We start from the raw sequence: 21,095 nt of genomic DNA on the forward strand, positions 1-21,095 counted from the left end.
GCACAGGGAGATCAGCTGAGTGCTTTGTGACCACCTAGAGGGGTGGGATAGGGAGGATGGGAGGGAGGGAGATGCAAGAGGGAAGAGATATGGGGACATATGTATATGTATAACTGATTCACTTTGTTATAAAGCAGAAACTAACACACCATTGTAAAGCAATTATACTCCAATAAAGATGTTAAAAAAAAAATAAAAGCAGTCTTTGCCATAGAGAACAGACTTGGGGTTGCCAAGTGGGGGTGGTGCAGGGAGAGGGATGGACTGGGAGTTTGGGGTTAACAGATGCAAACTATTACATATAGAATGGATAAACAACAAGGTCCTACTATATAGCACAGGGAACTATATTCAACATCCTGTGATAAACCATAATGGAAAAGAATATTAAAAAAAAGAATGGGGCTTCCCTGGTGGCGCAGTGGTTGAGAGTCCGCCTGCCGATGCAGGGGACACAGGTTCGTGTCCCGGTCTGGGAAGATCCCACATGCCGCGGAGTGGCTGGGCCCGTGAGCCATGGCCGCTGAGCCTGCGCATCCGGAGTCTGTGCTCCACAACGGGAGAGGCCACAACAGTGAGAGGCCCACATACCGCAAAAAAAAAAAAAAAAAGAATGTCTACATGTGTATAACTGAGTCACTTTGCTGTACAGCAGAGACTGGCACAACATTGTAAATCAACTATACTTTAATAAAAATTTTTAAAAAGCAGTCTTTGCCCTAATTGTTATGAGTCTCAGAACTGGAGGGCTCAGAAGGACCTGAGAAGTCATTTAATCCATGCTCTTCATTTTGTCTACAAGGGCCTGGCCTGTTTGATTACAGCCTGTATGTAATCACCTGCTCTTTTACTGTTTCCTCTCAGGGCCGCCACGGAAATTCTAGTCTTCACGAAACCCACAGAAAGTAAGTGCTGTGTAGCTCATTACAAGGAGGAGCTCACTCCACCAGGGGGTGGGGCCGGTGTCGGGGGGCTGGCGTTGCCCCAGCACTACTCCCCTGGTGCTACTCCCCCAGTGCTACTCCCCTGGTGGACTGACAAACCTAGGCAGTCACCAGGCCCATCACCTTACCTGCCTCAAGGTTGAAAGCTGAAGGCCCAACCAGATGGCCCCTGGAGGCCTTTGCAGCTTTGAGACCTGGGACGTTAGCAGGCCTGGTCACCAGGGCCCGTGGCTCTGCTACCCGATCTGTGTTCATAGTTTCATGAGTGAACTATAGCTTCAAGCCCCTCTATCTTATTGAAGAGATAAGTTTTCAGATTTAAACAGAAGAAGCAACCCAACTACTTAAAATAACAGGGGGGGCTTCCCTGGTGGCATAGCGGTTGAGAGTCCGCCTGCCGATGCAGGGGACACGGGTTCGTGCCCTGGTCCGGGAAGATTCCACATGCCGCAGAGCAGATGGGCCCGTGAGCCAATGCTGTTGAGCCTGAGCGTCCAGAGCCTGTGCTCCACAACGGGAGAGGCCACAACAGTGAGAGGCCCGCGTACCGCAAAAAAAAAAAAAGAGACAGGGGGACATAAATGTGGGTATCAGATTTTTAACCAAGAGCTGGGACTACGAAGGGGTTCAAAGGATGAGAAAAGAGACCATGGGCATTCAAGATAAACCGGAGAACTCACCCATGTTTGCCTGTTGCACGTGGTCTTTCAGCCCTGTGTTCCCAGCTCTGGAGCTGGACCAGGAAAGGTGGGCAAAGCCCAGCCCCCCTTGGCAGATGGGTGAAGGGCTCCAGGCTGAGGTTTCCTAATGAACCTGGCAGAGCTGGGGCTTGGCGCTGGGAGATTACCCTTCCTCGGGCTCTGATTTCTCCCCAGAGGGTTGCATAGCTCTCCTGTATTTTACTTATGTCACCAGCATTATGCTCTGATGCTGTCAATGTGGTTACAGGTAGCAAACAAGCACAAATCATTACTCACTTTATTTTTCCTTCAGGACATACTCATCAGCCATACACGCGCACCGTAAACTGAGCCCAGCCAGTTAAATCTGACTGTAAAGTTTTTGAAAACTATGTTCATACAAAAACCACACTTCTTGGCAGAATATTGTTATTATTCTCTTTGTAATTTCATGACTGTTGAAATATGGGAAAAATATTTTGAAACTCAAGAAATCAATTGTTTCAAAAATCTAAAATATTTCTGTGCTTGTTCGATGGATTTGCAAGGGTGCTAAATAAAACTTACAAAGGGCCACAGTTTGCAGCTCCAGAGACCACAGTCCTATCCTCTGTGATTCATACAAATCCTCTCCTGCTTCTAGTTGAAAATGCAGGAAATCTGTTTTAAAATTGTGTCTTTAACATGTTTTTCCCAGGGCAAACTTAATTCTGTAAACTGTTCTTCACCGCGTTCAACATATGCTAATCATCCACAGTTCAAGATCAAACTGTGTTTTGTAACTTGCTCTATTAATGACACAATGAAACAAATTTTTGTTTCAATTTATTTCAAAATCATCTCTGGTTTTAACAGACTTTAAAAAAATTTTGTTTTTGCATAAGATTCAACTAATGATGGACATGGAGAAATGGCGTAATTAAAAAAAATTCATTAAAGTATAGTTGATTCACCATGTTGTGTAAGTTTCAGGTGTACAGCAATGGCATAATTTTTTTTAACATCTTTATTGGAGTATAATTGCTTTACAGTGGTGTGTTAGTTTCTGCTTTATAACAAAGTGAATCAGTTATACATATACATATGTCCCCATATCTCTTCCCTCTTGCATCTCCCTCCCTCCCACCCTCCCTATCCCACTCCTCTAGGTGGTTACAAAGCACCCAGCTGATCTCCCTGTGCTATGCGGCTGCCTCCCACTAGCTACCTATTTTACATTTGGTAGTGTGTACATGTCCATGCCACTCTCTCACTTTGTCACAGCTTACCCTTCCCCCTCCCTGTATCCTCAAGTCCATTCTCTAGTAGGTCTGCATCTTTATTCCCATCTTGCCCCTAGGTTCTTCAGGACAATTTTTTTTTTTTTTTTTAGATTCCATATATATGGGTTAGCCTACGGTATTTGTTTTTCTCTTTCTGACTTACTTCACTCTGTATGACAGTCTCTAAGTCCATCCGCCTCACTACAAATAACTCAGTTTTGTTCCTTTTTATGGCTGAGTAATATTCCATTGTATATATGTGCCACATCTTTATCCATTCATCTGCTGATGGACACTTAGGTTGCTTCCATGTCCTGGCTATTCTAAATAGAGATGCAATTAACATTTTGGTACATGATTCTTTTTGAATTATGGTTTTCTCAGGGTATATGCCCAGTAGTGGGATTGCTGGGTCATATGGTAGTTTTATTTTTAGTTTTTTAAGGAACCTCCATACTGTTCTCCATAGTGGCTGTATCAATTTACATTCCCACCAACTCTGCAAGAGGGTTCCCTTTTCTCCATACCCTCTCCAGCATTTATTATTTTTAGATTTTTTGGTGATGGCCATTCTGACTAGTGTGAGATGATATCTCATTGTAGTTTTGATTTGCATTTCTCTAATGATTAATGATGTTGAGCATTCTTTCATGTGTCTGTTGGTGGCATAATTTTTTAAAGCCATCAAATTGTAAATAAAATGAAAACTGATAATATAAATAGATTTCAAGTTAATTTTCTATAATATGATATTAATTTAATATGACTTCCATTTCCCTTTGTAACTAACAATTATATTTTAATAGCATCTGTTTCAATATGGGAGGACTAACAGTTTAGTTGTATTTTTTTAAAAAAAGAAACCTTATGAAAAGATTTTGTTTTTAAAATATTAAATGTTTACCTACAGTCATTTGCAATGATCATAACTCAAGCATGGACTTTCTAATATTTGTACTGGATGCTAAGGAATGAAATGAAAGTCAATAACAAAGCATATTATATTTAATTCATATGATTAATACAATCACAATGTTGTTACATCTCCTGAAAAAGGAAGGAATGCAAATTAACATGGAATTTGTGAGAATAATACAAAAATCCTTCTTAATAAACCACACTTTTTTAAATTAAAAAATTGTTTTTAAATAAATTTATTTATTTATTTTTGGCTGCGTTGGGTCTTCATTGCTGCGCGTGGGCTTTCTCTAGTTGCGGTGAGTGGGGGCTACTCTTCATTGCGGTGCACAGGTTTCTCACTGCAGTGGCTTCTCTTGTTGCGGAGCACGGGCTCTAGGCATGCAGGCTTCAGTAGTTGTGGCACGCAGGCTCAGTAGTTGTGGCATGCGGGCTCAGTAGTTGTGGTGCATTGGCTTAGTTGCTCAGTGGCATGTGGGATCTTCCCTGACCAGGGATCAAACCCTTGTCCCCTGCATTAGGTAGGTGGATTCTTAACAACTGCACCACCAGGGAAGTCCTAAACCACACACTTTAAAAAGCAGAACCCTAAACCTGAAGAATAAATTTTCTCTATTTAAATGAGGTGAGAAGAACATTTTCATTTTTACTCGAAAACTTTTTACTCCGTTAATTGTTACTTTACTTTGTTGGAGTTTTACAAAGTACACCATAATCAGAAGGCAAAAACCAAAGAAATAGAAACTTGCATTAAACCTATTTATCAACAAGCTAATAATGATAGTGCATTGTTTATTTGTGTGTGTCTTAAGGTTTAGAAAAAGAAAGAGATTTGTTACCTTGAGCAAGCAAACAATCTGTTTTCAGTGATTAGCTCAAATGGCAAAGAATTTTTTGCTCACGTTTCATCTTCGTTGTCCGCCCCAAACGAAATAATAAGTAGCAGGATTTTGGCTTCGTTTTCAATGATGTGTTATGAAGATGGGAGCACACATTTGAGAACCAACCTGTTGCTTGGTTGAGCTATAGCTAAAAGCTGTTGGCCTTTGTGGTCCCCAACCCACTCAGCATTTCTGCAGAAAGTCACAGTGCCCCTGCCTCATGTGGGTCCAACAGCCTCCTGACCCTCTCCCCCAACCAAGATGCATCATCTCCTGGGGAGGCTGGATGTGCTGTGGAATAAGCACAGCCTTTGGAGTCAGATAGACCACAGCTCATCCTGCTCTGCCATCAACTCCCTGGGCGATTACATCTCCCTGAGCCTCAGTGTCATTCTATGGGCCAGGGCTAAGTAGGACTGACCACTCATCTGGAGAGGCTGGAGGGTTGCACGAGACAACGTAAGTAAATGTAAGCTTGCCACATACTTAGGAGATACAAAATAAAATACCATTTGATGTAGACTTCTAGGCCTGGGTTTAATCTGGCTCCTGTAACCTTAGGCAATTCACATGACTTCTCTGAACCTCCGTGTTTTCATCTGTAAAATGAGTCCATAAGGTTCAATCAAGACAGGGTCATGAGAGTGCTTTGTAAATGGTAAAGCATTAAATAATATTACAAATGCATCTTTTAACACACATTTTTCTCATGTTACCTTGAGAAAAAATATCTTCCCACAGATGAGGAAATTGAGGCTCAAGTACCTTAATGTGAAGTCCTCCAGCTAGGATATAGCCCAAATATTATAATTATAATGTTATTCTTAAACATTATACTCAAATGTTATAATATTAATATTACACTGAAATACTAATACTCAAATGTTATAAGATTAATACCATACTCAAAGAATATACTATAGGACAAGTATTCACATATTATAATGCCATACTCAGATATTATTCTAATATACTAATACTCAAATATTGTAATTATAACACTGCACTCAAATATTATACCATTATATTTACACTCACATACTGTGATTATAATACTATCATTTGAGTTTTCTTATAGTTATCTCTTTGTTTTGTGTTTTGCCATTTATTTCCAAGTTTTGACTCTGTGAACACCCATCTCCTGGATGGAATGGAAGTTCCCCATAGACAGGACAGCTGAGCACTAAATGTTTTAGGTGGACCAGCTCCTCACATCTGTGTTCTGCTGTCATTGATCCGAGGCAGGGCAATTTTGGCTCCTCTCTCAAGATTTTCCCGCTTGTTCCTTAAAAAAACTAAAAATAGAATTACCATATGACCCAGCAATCTCACTACTGGGCATATACCCTGAGAAAACCATAACTCAAAAAGAGTCATGTACCACAATGTTCTTTGCAGCTCTATTTACAATAGCCAGGACATGGAAGCAACCTAGGTGTCCATCGACAGATGAATGGATAAAGAAGATGTGGCACATATATACAATGGAATATTACTCAGCCGTAAGAAGAAAAGAAACTGAATTATTTGTAGCGAGGTGGATGGACCTAGAGACTGTCATACAGAGTGAAGGAAGTCAGAAAGAGAAAAACAAATACCGTATGCTAACACATATATATAGAATCTAAAAAAAAAATTGTCATGAAAAACCTAGGGGCAAGGTGAGAATAAAGATGCAGACCTACTAGAGAATGGACTTGAAGATACGGGGAGGGGGAAGGGTAAGCTGGGACGAAGTGAGAGAGTGGCATGGACATATATACACTACCAAATGTAAAATAGATAGCTAGTGGGAAGCAGCCGCATAGCACAGGGAGATCAGCTCGGTGCTTTGTAACCACCTAGAGGGGTGGGATATGGAGGGCGGGAGGGAGGGAGACACAAGAGGGAGGAGATATGGGGATATATGTATAGCTGATTCACTTTGTTATACAGCAGAAACTAACACACCATTGTAAAGCAATTATACTCCAATAAAGATGTTAAAAAAAAAAAAAGACTTTCTCACTCAATCCAGGCTACATGGTCTCCCAATTTCCTGATCTCCTGGGATGCATAGAGGTAACACCATCGGATTACACCACACTGCAGAAAAGGACCAAAGATTCAGGGTCAGGCATCAGATGTGGATAAACCATAGTGGAGGGAGGCATTTCAAGAAAAAAGTTGAGACTTGTGTTCTTGGTTTTTGAGAGCTCATTGACTACAGAATCCTGCAAATATGTATATAAGTGATGTTTTAAAGCTCAAGTTGGCTTCTCTACATGCTGTAGTCTCTTTCTTGCTACCTTGGGGAATTTGTGTTCTTTAAAAAATGGTCTTAAAACTGTATAAAAGCTCACTTAGTGAGAAATAGATAAGCAATCATACACAAAAGGAATTATTTTTCATAAAGGAAGACATGAAAAATATTCAGACTTCACCAGTAGTCCAGCAATGGAAATGGCAGCAACTTATGTGATTAGCCAACATGTTTTAGGATGAAAATCTGCTGTGTCTGTGAGGCCTTGGCAAAAGGCTACATAGCCAGTTACAATGTAAATTGGTTCAAAGCATTTGAAAATCAGGCAGCAATTCAGATCTAAGATCTAATAACATGAAATACACGTTCGTAATTTTTGATCCAGTAACCAGACTTCTTGGAATCTGTCTTAGGCAAAGAATTCAAAAGAAGTTGAATACTATGTGTTTGAAAATGTTCACTATAACCTTTACTGTTAAGGTTGAACATTTGGAAACAAGCTAATAATAACTACCACTTGTGTGGGCTCTGCAGCTCAGAAACAGCTCTCATGCACATCGTCTCTGATTTTATGGTCGCCCTGGGAGGTACAGTGCTGTTACCCTCAGTTCATAGATGAAGAAACTCATGTTCAGAGTGGTTAAGGTACACAGATCACACTGTTGAAAAAGACAGCCCAGGGCTGAAGCTGTCTCGCCTATAGTATAACATCCCTTTATATATATATCTGTGTATATATGTATATATATCTGTGTATATATATATATGTACATATATATATGTATATATATCTCCAGCAGTAGGGTACAGGTTAACTATATGAGCTTGATGAAATAAATATCTAGACACTAAAACAATCGTTACAAAAGTAGCATGGCAATATTCAACAACACGTGGCTGAAAAAATGCAAAATACAAAACTCCCATCTTTGCTGCGATTATTATATAGAATTAGATAGAATATAGAATATATTCTATATATAGAATTAGATAGCCATAGCAGTTAAGGACTTAGAAGGAAAAAGAAGAGATTAAAATCACTGAGAAGTTTCCTTTTATTTTAGTGCCACTGGGTTTATAATTTCATATGGCTATGAACCACCTGGCACCCTTAACTCTTCAGTGGAATTGTAATTTTCTTAGGAAAAATAATATATGTAGAAAATAACTCCACTGGGTTGTACTTGCTTTGAGAACTTTAAATATAAATGCCTGGAAATCAAAATAAAGCTTTTCAGGGAATTATGGATCCATAGAGTAACAAAGGCCTGTGAAGGATGGGCTGGGGCTGGTCGCAGAGCCTGGGCCCCGCAGTCCCAAGTCCCATGGACTGGCTGTTTCATCTCAATGACACTTGTGAAGTGAATCTTGTGTGGAGTGTGGGGAGGTGGGGCCTCCTTGGGAGGCTGACGAAAGAGGGCTGGTCTTGCCAAATGGAATTGGGCTCTGGGAGGCTGGAGGAGCCTCCATTGTCCTCAGCCCCAGTGATTAAATGCTGGATTAAAGAGGAAGCACTCCTTCCAACCCTCCCTGCCCCCCAACCTCGGCTCATCAGGCCCATTCACAAGGCTCCTTCCAAAAAATATTGACAGGGTTGCCTTCTATTCATCGCCCTCACAGCTGACACTGCCACCCAGACAAAGGGGCTTCAGGAGGTTAATTAAAACCAGGTAATAGAAGGTATCAAGGACCAACACTTCAAAAATGCCACAGGGGCTCTGGGGCAGGAGAAAAGACATATGGTGTGAAAGCCACCTCCTGGCCACGGCTCCACTCTCAAGCTTTGTTTGGAACTCGCACTCAGTGATTTTCTTGTGCTGATGGATGTGAGGAAGTACTTTCTCCCTGTTCTTTACCCTTCTCCCGACCAAGCACGCTGTGTCTTATGGCACATCTTAGCCTAGCTAGTTTTCTACCTTTTCCAGACAAGACATGTTGTGTCTGGCAGCATCACCTGCAGCCTCTTTATCAAACTGATATTTGATGACATTTGGTATTTAGTTCTCCCTTGTCACAATGAGCACCCACACAGGATCTGCCAGGATGCCATCAGACTAAGTTAGTATCTTGGACTTAACTTAATATTCCCTCAGTCTACATACTGGGTCTCAGTAGGCAGGACAGAAATATTAAAAGGTTGGGGAGAAAGATTTATGGAAATACTGCCTGGACTAAAGGGATATAAATATTAGATTCATTACATAGGCCTAAATATTCATTTGCTTATTGTGCAGTGCATTTGTTCATTGTGCAGTGCCTTCATAATAGTAGGCACTCAGTAAGTACATGTTACAGTTGAATAAATGAGTGACTTAGGGAATCAAAGCATAAACTTTCATGGTAAATTGCCTGGACTTTGTCACTTACTACCTGTGTGACATTGGACATGTTACTTAAGCTCAGTTTCCTCATCTGAAAAACAAAGATGATGATGATGATGATGACAGTACTTTCTTTACAGGCTGCTCTGAGGATTGAAGGTATTAATACATGCAAATCTGTTAGATTAGTATCTGTCACAGAATACATGCTATATAAGTGTGAACTACAATTATTATTATTATTTGCAAAAATTTCTAGAGGTGTATTAACAGCATCCCCCTTCCTACAGTGCCAAAGAGAATAGAAACATCAGTGTGGAGAGGGATAATACTATTTCTTTATATTGTATATCCTTAGGTACAATTATAAAAGAAAATAATAGCATATAAGATTCAGGAGTTTATTATTATTATTATTTTTTGCGGTATGCGGGCCTCTCACTGTTGTGGCCTCTCCCGTTGCGGAGCACAGGCTCCGGATGCGCAGGCCCAGCGGCCATGGCTCACGGGCCCAGCCGCTCCGCGGCATATGGGATCCTCCCAGACCGGGGCACGAACCCGTATCCCCTGCATCGGCAGGCGGACTCTCAACCACTGCGCCACCAGGGAGGCCCTCAGGAGTTTATTAAAATGAAAAAGTCATAGGAATGTAAGGATAGTTTGACAATATGAAATCTGATATCAAAATTCACTATATTAATAGGTCACAGGGCAAAAACCCCACAAGTATATTTTTGGTGGCCAAAAGAACTTTTTATCAAAATTTAACAGCCATTTTTAATTTAAAAAGTTTTAATTAGGAATAGATCCTAGACACAATGGGAAAAAACATTTTCCTATTATCAAAGATAAGACAATATTGACCACTATGAAAACTATTATTTAATATTATTCTGGAAGTACTAGCCAATGCAATAAGAAAAGAGAAGACAAAAGAGAAGAGAAACAAACAAACAAAAAAACCCTATACATATGGGGTTAGGAATTATTTGCAGATGATATTATTACATATTTCTAAAATTCATAAAAGTCAATTGAAAAGCTGTTAGAAATAAGATAACTAACTAAAGTGCCTGGTTACAAAGTTAGTTATACAAAAGTCAATAGGTTTTTCTATAAGTAGGTACACTGGGATGAAATTGAACACTTCCAAGTCTGATAGGCTATATTATTTTTTGCCTCAGCAAACCAGGCTTCATTCTGCCTCTGAGCAGTGGACTGTGACATGATGAATTTCTGTTGGATAAACTGAAGTGGTGCCTTGGACAACAAGGCAATTCCTCATCAAGAGACACTTTTTGTTGCCTCTGATTACCTGCTGGCAGGAACTAAGTTTGTCTGTTATATGTGTGCCATGTGTTTTGAATCAGAGTCTTTGAAGTTGTTCACATAAGGAGGATTAGTCATAGTTCTAGGGAGATATAAAGACTAAGCCAAAAGAAGCAGAGTTCATATGGCTTCATGCATCTGTTAACCTGGCTTTGACACATTTCCTTGTTGTAGTATGGGTATTTCATGCACTGTTTGCCTTGAAATGGTCACAGATTTAATCAATTCTTTATGGTACTAGACCTCTTGTATCCACAAAGAAAGAAGATGTTCCATCAGTATCTTAATAGCACATCTAAAACAGAGTGGCAGTGCAATCCGATCAGAAAGTTATTTCTCAGACCATTACATTTGTACAGAAACTCCAAACACCATATATTGCTTTTAAGCTTACTTTCTGATCTGCTGCCATCAAACCTGACTTATTGCTTTATTATGATTAACTCTGTATAAGAGTTTACTTTTTCCTCTAAAATGTGTTTTAAGGGCTGAGGCTATTTTAATAACATTTTTGAAGTTATGTGATTTATTCTTATTTACTCGACACTGTCAAATATACATTTATAAGATGTGTTATCATTTTCAAATGCTAACTAGTTAGGGAACATAAAACTTGGTAAGTGATATAAAGCTTCATTCATAAATCCCAAACCCTAATTTTGCATACCCACTTCATCCACAGTATCAGAGGAAACCTCTATATAACATATATGCTGAAAAAACAGAGGTGCTTGTATATGTTTGTAGAAATTTTTAATTTTATAAATGTCAATCATTTAGAAAAGATCTAAAGATTTACTTTGAAAATCAGCTTGAAAAATTCGGTTTATTTATTATTGTTTTGACAGTAGATACTTGATAAATACGCAAAAGGCAAAAATAATTATAAAATATCATACTATTCAGCTTTGTGCTCCCTATGCATATATCACCGTATAAACAAAGGGAAGTGAGACTTAACTTTACCATAAAATTTAGTTTCTTTGTTTCATTATATGATCCCCACACACATAAAAAAATTGATTCATTTAAATAGCAATCTCCTTTAGTATAACTAAAATAGTTAATTTACAAAAATTAAAAATACACACATTCATTTAAGAGCCCATCCAATAATTTTTTGAGTAAAATTTTTCTGGCAGATACATCTTTGCTTCCCTAATTTCTACTTCCTCCTCTATTGAGCTTGTAATCAACTTTGAATACACTATAAAATAAAAATGTATAGCAAAAGTATTTAACTTTTCTATATGTCTAATTTTGAATTTCTTTCATTCATTCAACAAAGATGTACTGAAAACCTACTATGTGCCAGGTATATATGTTATAGCAGTGAACAAAATTCTTGTCCTCATTGAGTTTATATTCTGATTCTGGTAGAGATAAGAAACTGATGACATAAAAAATTTTTAAAGTCTATCAGATACTGAGTTTCTCAGAAAAGAAAAGAAATGAAAGCTCAGGTCAATACGTGTATCTTGCTAAGCTAAATCCTTCTTGGAAGTAGCAAGGTACTTATCCCTCAGTTATCAACCATTTGGGCATTCTGTGATGATTGGGTTACCTCTGTGATTGCAGTGCACAAACAGAAAAAAGTTCTTTTCCAACAGTCGTTCCTATTTGATGATTCGTTTAGTGGGAGCAATGGGCTGTTGGAATTTGCCTGCAGTTTCATACCAGTTAAGTGTCATTCTGGGAAGGATATTTACTTTGATGTCAAAACAGCCCACCTTCAAACCTCCCCTCTTACTATGACATTAGGCCAATTACTTGATTTCTCTGAATCCAATTTTTTTTTTTTTTTTTTTTTTTTTGCGGTACGCGGGCCTCTCACTGTTGTGGCCTCTCCCGCTGCGGAGCACAGGCTCCGGACGCGCAGGGTCAGTGGCCATGGCTCACGGGCCCAGCCGCTCCGCGGCATATGGGATCCTCCCGGACCGGGGCACGAACCCGTATCCCCTGCATCGGCAGGCGGACTCTCAACCACTGCGCCACCAGGGAGGCCTGAATCCAATTTTTCATCTGGTAAATGGATAGATTAATCCTCCCTCAAAGGACTATCATTCAGATTCTGAAATAATCTGTGCTTGGAGAGTGCTTGGTAGGTGGGAATTATCTTATCCAAGGTCTCCATTTAGTGGCAGAACTGGGATTAGAACCCAACTTCCTTTGAGCCTGTCCTTTGTCTTGTGTCATATTTGCATTTAGTAATCTCTGGTGATTTTACCCACGTGACAAGACAGTAGATCTATTCATCCTTTATTAAGAAGACCTGAGCCCCATGCTGTGCTGCTCATGGACCCCACTGGGCCTCAGTTTCCCCTTATATAAGATGGAGTTGGATGAGATTGTCTTTGGGGTCCCTGTCCACTATGCACTTCTGTGACTCCAGGAAGGTGACCAGTTGTCCTGGTCTGGGGCTGAGAGGTTTCCCTAGGCACTGGACTTCTAGTGCTGAAACTGGCAGAGTTTCAGCTGAAACTGACAAACAGGGATGAGTTCACCCCAAATTCAGGCTTCCTCTCTCCTTGGTTTCCACCATCACCCTTCCCCATATTCCACTGCACACCTAAAATGGAACCTAATCCTACAAAAGAACTCAAGCATAAAGTTAGCAAACCAACCACGCTGCAGCCATGCGGCCTCTCCACCTCTTTACTCATCCTTTCTTCTCCCTTAGCAGTTTCCTAGCTGAAAGCTGTTTTGCAAACCTGTTTTTCATCATCTTCGGCTGTGGTTTTAGTTTTGGTAGCTAGTAGCTCTAAAGCGGCTGGCCGGTTATCTCAGCTGACTAAGGAACAGTCCAAGAGACTTTCTTCTCTGCAAGGCTGATGTGCCCATTTACCTTGGGGGCAAAAAACCAGTATTTCCAAAATCCCACCACCCGGCCTCATCAGAAATGTTCCCTAGTGAGTGTAAATGCAAGTTTTGTCTCCTGCGCCTCCCCTTCTTCTTTATCTTTATTCTCCTCAGTATTACTATCATTACTACCAAAAGGCAGTCACCTCTATGGGAACCACACCAGAAAGGGAGCGCTCAGAGCACGATGTTTTGATTCTACACAGAGGCTGCACACCTTTCTGCGATTCCCTGGTAGGGACGCTGGCTCTGCCAGCCCCAGCTGAGATATCACTTAACAGTGAGAGCCTTCAGGGGCGGGGTCCACTCAACATGTTTACAAGATGTGTAGCTATTAGCAACATCTTAGAGCTCACGCTAATTAATGGGGAGAGCGGCTGATGCAGCCTGGCTCTAAAGAGGGCCAAATTGCATCAGTGTTTGGGCTTTAAACGGATACCAAAAAATAACTAATCATAGGTGTGTTTTCAGTAGCACCTTCCCCCCAGTAGGTTGGTTGTTTGCTACGCTTCAGCTACAGCAGATCCCAAAGTGGCCAAAACACCAGGGCTATGAGTTTATTAAGGTCATTTAAATTGGTTAAGACTATCTATTATTTCAGCTGAGTGACAAAGGCTTTATAGGCACACCAACCCCTATGAATCCCACACCAGGAGCAACCTGGTCTTTAGGTCCTGCCCCTGTCGTGGTTGAGGGCATAGATTTGTGTTATGTTCTGAGCCTTGTAATGGAGGGGCCACGCTCCACTCTAAGACACACACACGTCCCTGTTATTCCAGCAGGAACACAATGTTTCCCTCACATTTGTAATGATATCTCTCCACGCTGAATTTTCTTAATAGACCAGTAGATGAGTTTTATTTCTTATTAAAATCATCCTTTTACTTTACGAATAGCTTCTTTGGCAGATAACGACCTTAACGATTGTTTATTCAACTTCTGCCTATTTAAATTTTTAAAGCTTTCATTGGGTTAAGGAAAACAACCTGGAATTTTGAGGTCACTAAAATTGCCACTGTCCTGGATTTTATTATCCTGGATACCTAGTTATTTATTGCTTCTTGCCCTGTGGTAAGAAGGTGGTGAGTTTTATCATGTCCATTTTATGAAGAGTAAAATAGCATCCCTATGATCCTGAGTTTAAAAAAATCAATCTTTCAAGATAAAAATCAGTATCTCCCAACTTCCAGTGTAAAAGGCTATGTTATTTGTGAGATATTCTCACCAGGATGAAGTTACAGGGACATATTCGCTCATTCTCAGCATCATAGAGGAGATTCCAATAACTATTGGGAAATTGATGAGGCACCATCTAGGATCCCTTTCAGAATACCTAACATACCCAGTAACAGTGGTGTCCTTAGGCAGAAGGGAGAAGGATGATCAGAGCGGATGGTCAGTTGACAAAACTTTCACTTTTTATTTTATCCTCTACAGTATATTTAAAAAGTTTAGAAAACAATCATATCTTCTTTTTCAATAATACAAAAGAAAAAGATTTTTTTTTTCAGGCTGTGATTCAAAGATTCCCTACCTGCTTGGTTGTGTTTGCCTCTGCATAAACACAGAAGGGGCTATGGACCTAGGGCTGCCCCCTAAGGGTGGTGGCAACTGTTCCATAACATGTGACAAAGTGTCACACACAAACCAGAAGGTAGGAGGTACCTCATGGTAAAATCTTTTTTCTTCCCCAGTTTTATTGAGATATAGTTGACATACAGCTCCGTGTAAATTTAAGGTGTACCGCAGAATGACTTGACATACCCCGTGGCGATCTAAATCCCACACCCAGTTTGGTCAAGCCCTCTTATTTTGGGGGTGCTTTGAGGGGAGAGTGGGAAAAAAAGTTGCAACCAGAAGAAAGGAAGATGGATTTGATGCCATCCCACACTGGGCTCACAGGGGCTCTGTGAGGATTGCTGTTTGGTAATTATACTTTGGTGAGTGCTCATGCTACTTGGAGGAAAGGTCAGACACGTAAATGCAAAATAACAACCAAACATTACTCCTAACACTGCCTAATGACTTTTCTCTTGAAATTCAGTCTTGGGCTGGTCTCACCTTTCAATGGCGTATAAACTGCCTCTTATAAACTCTGAAGTTTCCATTGGACCCAGCAGAGGCTGACAAAGCTGCCTTGAGCCTGGCTCTTCCACAAAACACTGTCCTCTCTCTCTCCTGATCATTAAAGAAAATCTTCTCCCTTTCAGCAAGTCTTTTAATTGCATGTAATTATTCATATCTTGATTCTAAAACCTATGCCCTGTCTGCTATGCCTAATAGAGAGGGCAAAAAATAGATTTCTGAGAGCTCCACATCCATCCAAGTGGCAGTTCTGAGAACAGACATCTTTTCTCCTATGATTGCTGCCACCATGATGGTCTCCCAGGAAAAGATGAACAGTTGATTTCCCCCTCCTAACCTGATTCCGTCTGCTCTCCTTCACATCTCATATCCTGGCCGTGCTTCCTACAACAGCAACCCTGCAATTAGAAGCAACTACTTTTATGAGACATTGTTTTGCAAAAGCAAATACCCTCAATGCATTGATTTAGAAGGTTTCAGGGAAGCCACGATGAGGCCACTTGTGCAATGTCAGGCTAACTACTTTTGAAAGAGGACCATATGTTGCCTTTACAACATCCTTCTGGTGTTTAATTTGATGAAACAATGTGCCATAATCAGCCGTGAGGACAGCAGTGGTGAGTGATGGAGAGAGACTCACGTGGTACAGCTCTGATTTCAGTATCACCACGCTAATCCCATTAATCGCTTGAGTTGGCTTGTTTTGGGCTACCTTAAAAAAGTTATTTCTTTAATGGTCAAATTACCTTGATGTCTGGAAGATTCAATGTATCATAAAACTCATTAAATAACCGCCTGGCAACCCCTACTGCTGGGTAGTGTTCTGGTGTATGGGGGATCCTAGTCGAAAACTCTAGCCTTCATTTATACACCACCCAGCCAAAGCCTCAAGGGATAAGTTGAGAGTGTAGAGAAAAGTGTATTCTAAGCTGGTGTTTCTCAAACTTTAACATGTGTATGAATCATAGGAGTGTTTTATTAAAAAAGATTCTGATTCCGCAAGTGGAACAGGGCCTGAGATTCTGCGTTCCTAAAAAGGTCGTGGGATACTGCTGGTCCAAGGACCTCAATTAGAAGAGCAGGGCACTGGAGGAGCTTGAGAATATCCAACATCACCCCCACCTTATAGATGAAGAAACCATGCACAACCTAGTTTAATAACTTAAACAAGGTGCAGCCACTGTGGAAAACAGCATGGAGGCTCCTCAAAAAAATAAAAATAGAACTACCGTATGATCCAGCAATTCCACTCCTGGGCATATAACCAGAAAAAAAACAAAAACACTAATTTGAAAAGATTCATGCACCCTAATGTTCATAGCAGGGCTCTTTACAATAGACAAGACAGGGAAGCAACCCAAGTGCCCATCAATAGGTGATTGGATTAAGAAGATGTGTTACATATACACAATGGAACATTACTCAGCCATAAAAAAAATAAAATAAAATTTTGCCATTTGCAGCAACGTGGATGGACCTAAAGAGTATTATGCTTAATGAAATCAGACAAAGACAAATGTACGATATCACTTATATGTGGAATCTAAAAAATAATACAAATGAATGTATAGGCAAAAGAGAAACAGACTCACAGACATAGAAAAAAAACTTGTGGTTACCAAAGGGGGAGGGAGGGGCCAATTAAGGGTATGGGATTAATAAGAGATACAATCTACTAAGTACAAAATAGATAAGCAATAGGGATATACTATATAGCACAGGGAATTATAGTCATTATCTTGTAATAACCGACAATGGAGTATTATCTGCAAAAATACTGAATCACTATGTTGAATACCTGAAATTAATAAAATATTGTAAATCAACTACACTTTGACAAAAAATTAACTAAAAAAAGTCTATACATGCAGAAAAACATAACCAAGGTCAGATAGCTTTTGAGTAGTTGAAATAAAATTCAAAGCCTTGTCCTCTGACTGCACAACCTATTTGTTTTTTGTTTTGGTTTTCAACCTCCTACACCATATTCCTTCTCACACGGGATTGAATATCCAGGTCCCATCTTTAGTTAAACAGTGGTGGCTCTCGTATGCATCTTCTGTGAGCTGGTACTGGGAGAATTGACAAGTCATCTTGGGGCTCTAGCTTTCTCTTTCTGTACCCCTTTCTCTAAAAGATAATCTCTGCCGAACTGGTGTGCTGATAATACTTGAATTTTACAAGGAGTCTGTTGAATCAATGCAATATCTAGTCCAAGCGCTGAGCTGCTAATATTCTAACCTGAGCCCTGAGGGGTACTTGTTTTAGCTTCTGTCCCTCCTTGTTGAATTGGTGCTTGTGGTGAAATTGGTCTGGCAGCCACCCCAGAAAGGGAATGGAGAGGAGAAAACAAAAACATTTTAGAGGTTTCTGGGGGAACTGAGGGCATCTTAGAAAACCTGTGTAAGGTGAAGCAAGTACATTTCTCATAAAACCTGTTTTAATTGGCATTCCTGTTTGCCATTCATTTTTCCCTTGGGCCCAGGTTTAGGTACAGTTTTCTCAAATCAATAATTCTTTTATGTGAAAAATGTATTTTCAATGTTAAATGTTTAAAAGATGTTAAGAAAAAAGAATAGATGTGTTTAGTTTGGTTTATTTGACTTCACAAGTAACAAGACAATAACCACCACCTCAGCATTTACCTGGAAAAATTAGACACTGTAATTAACTTCTAAAAATAGCTCTTACAGATCTGCAAACACACTCAGAAGTCAGTAAGTGGCCAAACAGTATCAATTAGAAAACGCACTGAGCTCACCCAAATGTCCCTTTTTATACAAATAAAATTAGAATTACGTACCCAAAAGATAAACCAGCTTACAGCATTTACAGCATTTCCTTTAAAATGAATGTGCTGAAGACATTATTAGACTGGGGGTTAGAGGACCTGAGTTTTAACCCTATGTGAATTTGAACCTCGGTTTCCTCATCTGTGACATGAGGGAGGCAGACATCCAGACCTGACATTTGATGAATTAAGTCTTACCTGGTAGTCTAGCACCAGAGTGGGGTTTACCAGTCAGGTTAGCTTATTAGGCTACAACCATGGCCCTGTATTTTCCATTGGGTTTTTTGGATGCCTCAGAAGACAGTAGCACTTTTCTGCTTTAGCCTGTTGAGATTGCTCAAAAACCTCCTAAGGATAGATACAGATCTAGATATAGATACTGATTTTATATATATTTTTAATTGCTGGACCAGGCGACCAGGCATAGTGTTACACATAAATTATTCATCACAACTATAGTAGGAAATACTATTCTTCCCATATTGCAGGGGCAGGGTAGATCTTAGAAAGGTCACTTTGCCACCCTGGAAGACTGTTCATGTAGGTCAATGGTACTTCCTTCCACAGAGACCTGCATACAATGCCCATCCCCTACCCTGCAAATTATGCCATTTTCTTTTGGCACCAGGTCTCCTTTTTTGAGCAGAAAAGCTTTGTATTTTAGTCTACCACTTGCTATTAAAAATGGTTTCCACCAGCAACTTTCGTATCTCATCAGTACTAAGGCAAATAGGCAGCCCTAAGTATTTATTCATTTTTCTTCAATCTTTGCATGGAACTTGGATCAGCTTTGGTCTCACTCATCCCTGGGTTCTTTTTTTTTTTTTCTTTTTGCGGTATGCGGGCCTCTCACTGTCGTGGCCTCTCCCGTTGCGGAGCACAGGCTCCGGATGCGCAGGCCCAGCGGCCATGGCTCACGGGCCCAGCCGCTCCGCGGCATATGGGATCCTCCCAGACCGGGGCACGAACCCGTATCCCCTGCATCGGCAGGCGGACTCTCAACCACTGCGCCACCAGGGAGGCCCCCTGGGTTCTTTTTAATCCTAGTGGATTGTAAAGAGAAGCCTGCCCCAAACAGGTGACTGATTACTGAAGCCCTTGAAATTTCCAACAGCTTTCCATGGTAAAGGAGTCATTCCATGGCAAAATTCATGGGGAAATGCCATTTTTCTAAGCATAATTCTCTAAAAAGATTTCACTAAACATATGCGTATTTTCTAAGCCCAAAGTTCTTCACAAGTCATGGCATCTGTCTTTGAAATGCCTTAAAATGTCATGATGAAGTAGGAAAAAATCTTAGGTTTGCTGAAAAAAGAACGGCCATTACAGGGAAATGTTGGCAAAGTTTTGGAGGAGAGATGGAAAATGGAAAGAGACCCTCCCGGGGATGGTTTTTGTGCAGCCCTAGTGTACAGTTCGTTGTTGAGTTGTTTGAAACTTTCTTTCCTACTCCTGCCCCCAGATTTAAAGGACCAATGTTGACATCAGGGCTCATGTGTGCAGTATATACTTGGACAACATCATAGAAAATGATTCAACCACATCAGGGATGAAGGCTGTCTCTCCTACCCTCTAGCAGCCTAATGTTTTTGCTCTATTCAGATTTCCAACAGCCAAGTATCATTGACCTTGCACATTTATGAGTTAAGATTATACTTACTGTTTGGAACTCTTAATGTTGCAAAATAACAGTACAGGATTTAGACACTGATAAGGGTAAAGGTTTTAAGGGATGTTTGAACTAATTCATAATGGCTGCTTGCAAAGTTGCCAAAAGATCTGTTTTTTTTAAAATTGTCTTTAGGGTACACAGAAATGTGATAACGAACTTACTAAAATATGAAGAGCTAATTCCTAGTATTACAGGGAGTTTGGCCTTCCTGGGGCTGTATCCGATCAAGAAGGAAAGAATTCTTAAGTGAAAAATGTTAGTTAGATCAAGCTTGAATTTGAAAAAAATCTTAGTTTGTAATCTTTGTTTGTTTCTCCTATAAAGTGATAGAAATACATGATATTACTTTTGTCTGCTATTCTCCTGCATTTATAATAAATCAAAGAGTTATACTTAAGCCAATCCAGACTAAGAATTATCACCAAACTGATGATAAATCACATGGTAAAAATATTTACTTTATTACCTGTAAAGCATTCTGCCTCAATAAATTAGTTTAATGTATTCACAAAACAATTGAAACGCCATAGAAAAATAAAATGGGTTTTATCTAATTTACACATAATTGCCTATGAGAGAGGTTCAGAAATCTAAATGACTCATTTTAAAAGACCAATGCAATTAAAAGGAAGGGAAGTATTGTGACTACTTTTAAGCAACAGGTACTAAAATGAATAGAAATGAAAGCTTTTGATCTCCTCCCCGCCATCTTTTAAAATCACGCATCTTAAATTAATTCCATTAGATCTTCAGCTGCTTTCTGGGAAGCAGGGTGCCCGAACAGGACAAAATGTTTTCTGCCAAACAATGGTCCTGCTTAATTTGATGTCTTAAGCAAAAACCCAACAATATTCCATGAGACCATTACACACTATTTTATTCTTTTTTTTTTTTTTTTTTAATGTTTCACTTGCAGGAGCAGGGAGGTTGGGGAAAGGCTAACACAAACTAAGTTTTGGTCATTTTATTCCTTTTGCCAACAGTTTGAAGACTAACCAATTTGTACTTACAAATCTGGGGCATTAGCAGGCGGGGACCCTAAATCCGCATGCATACAAGCAGTAACTGTTTGTATGCCAAGCTGTTTGTAAGCCTGATTTGACAGGAGAGG

This window comes from Mesoplodon mirus (assembly GCF_964341445.2).
Source record: "Mesoplodon mirus genome assembly, chromosome: 6".
NCBI classification, from domain to species: domain Eukaryota; kingdom Metazoa; phylum Chordata; class Mammalia; order Artiodactyla; family Ziphiidae; genus Mesoplodon; species Mesoplodon mirus.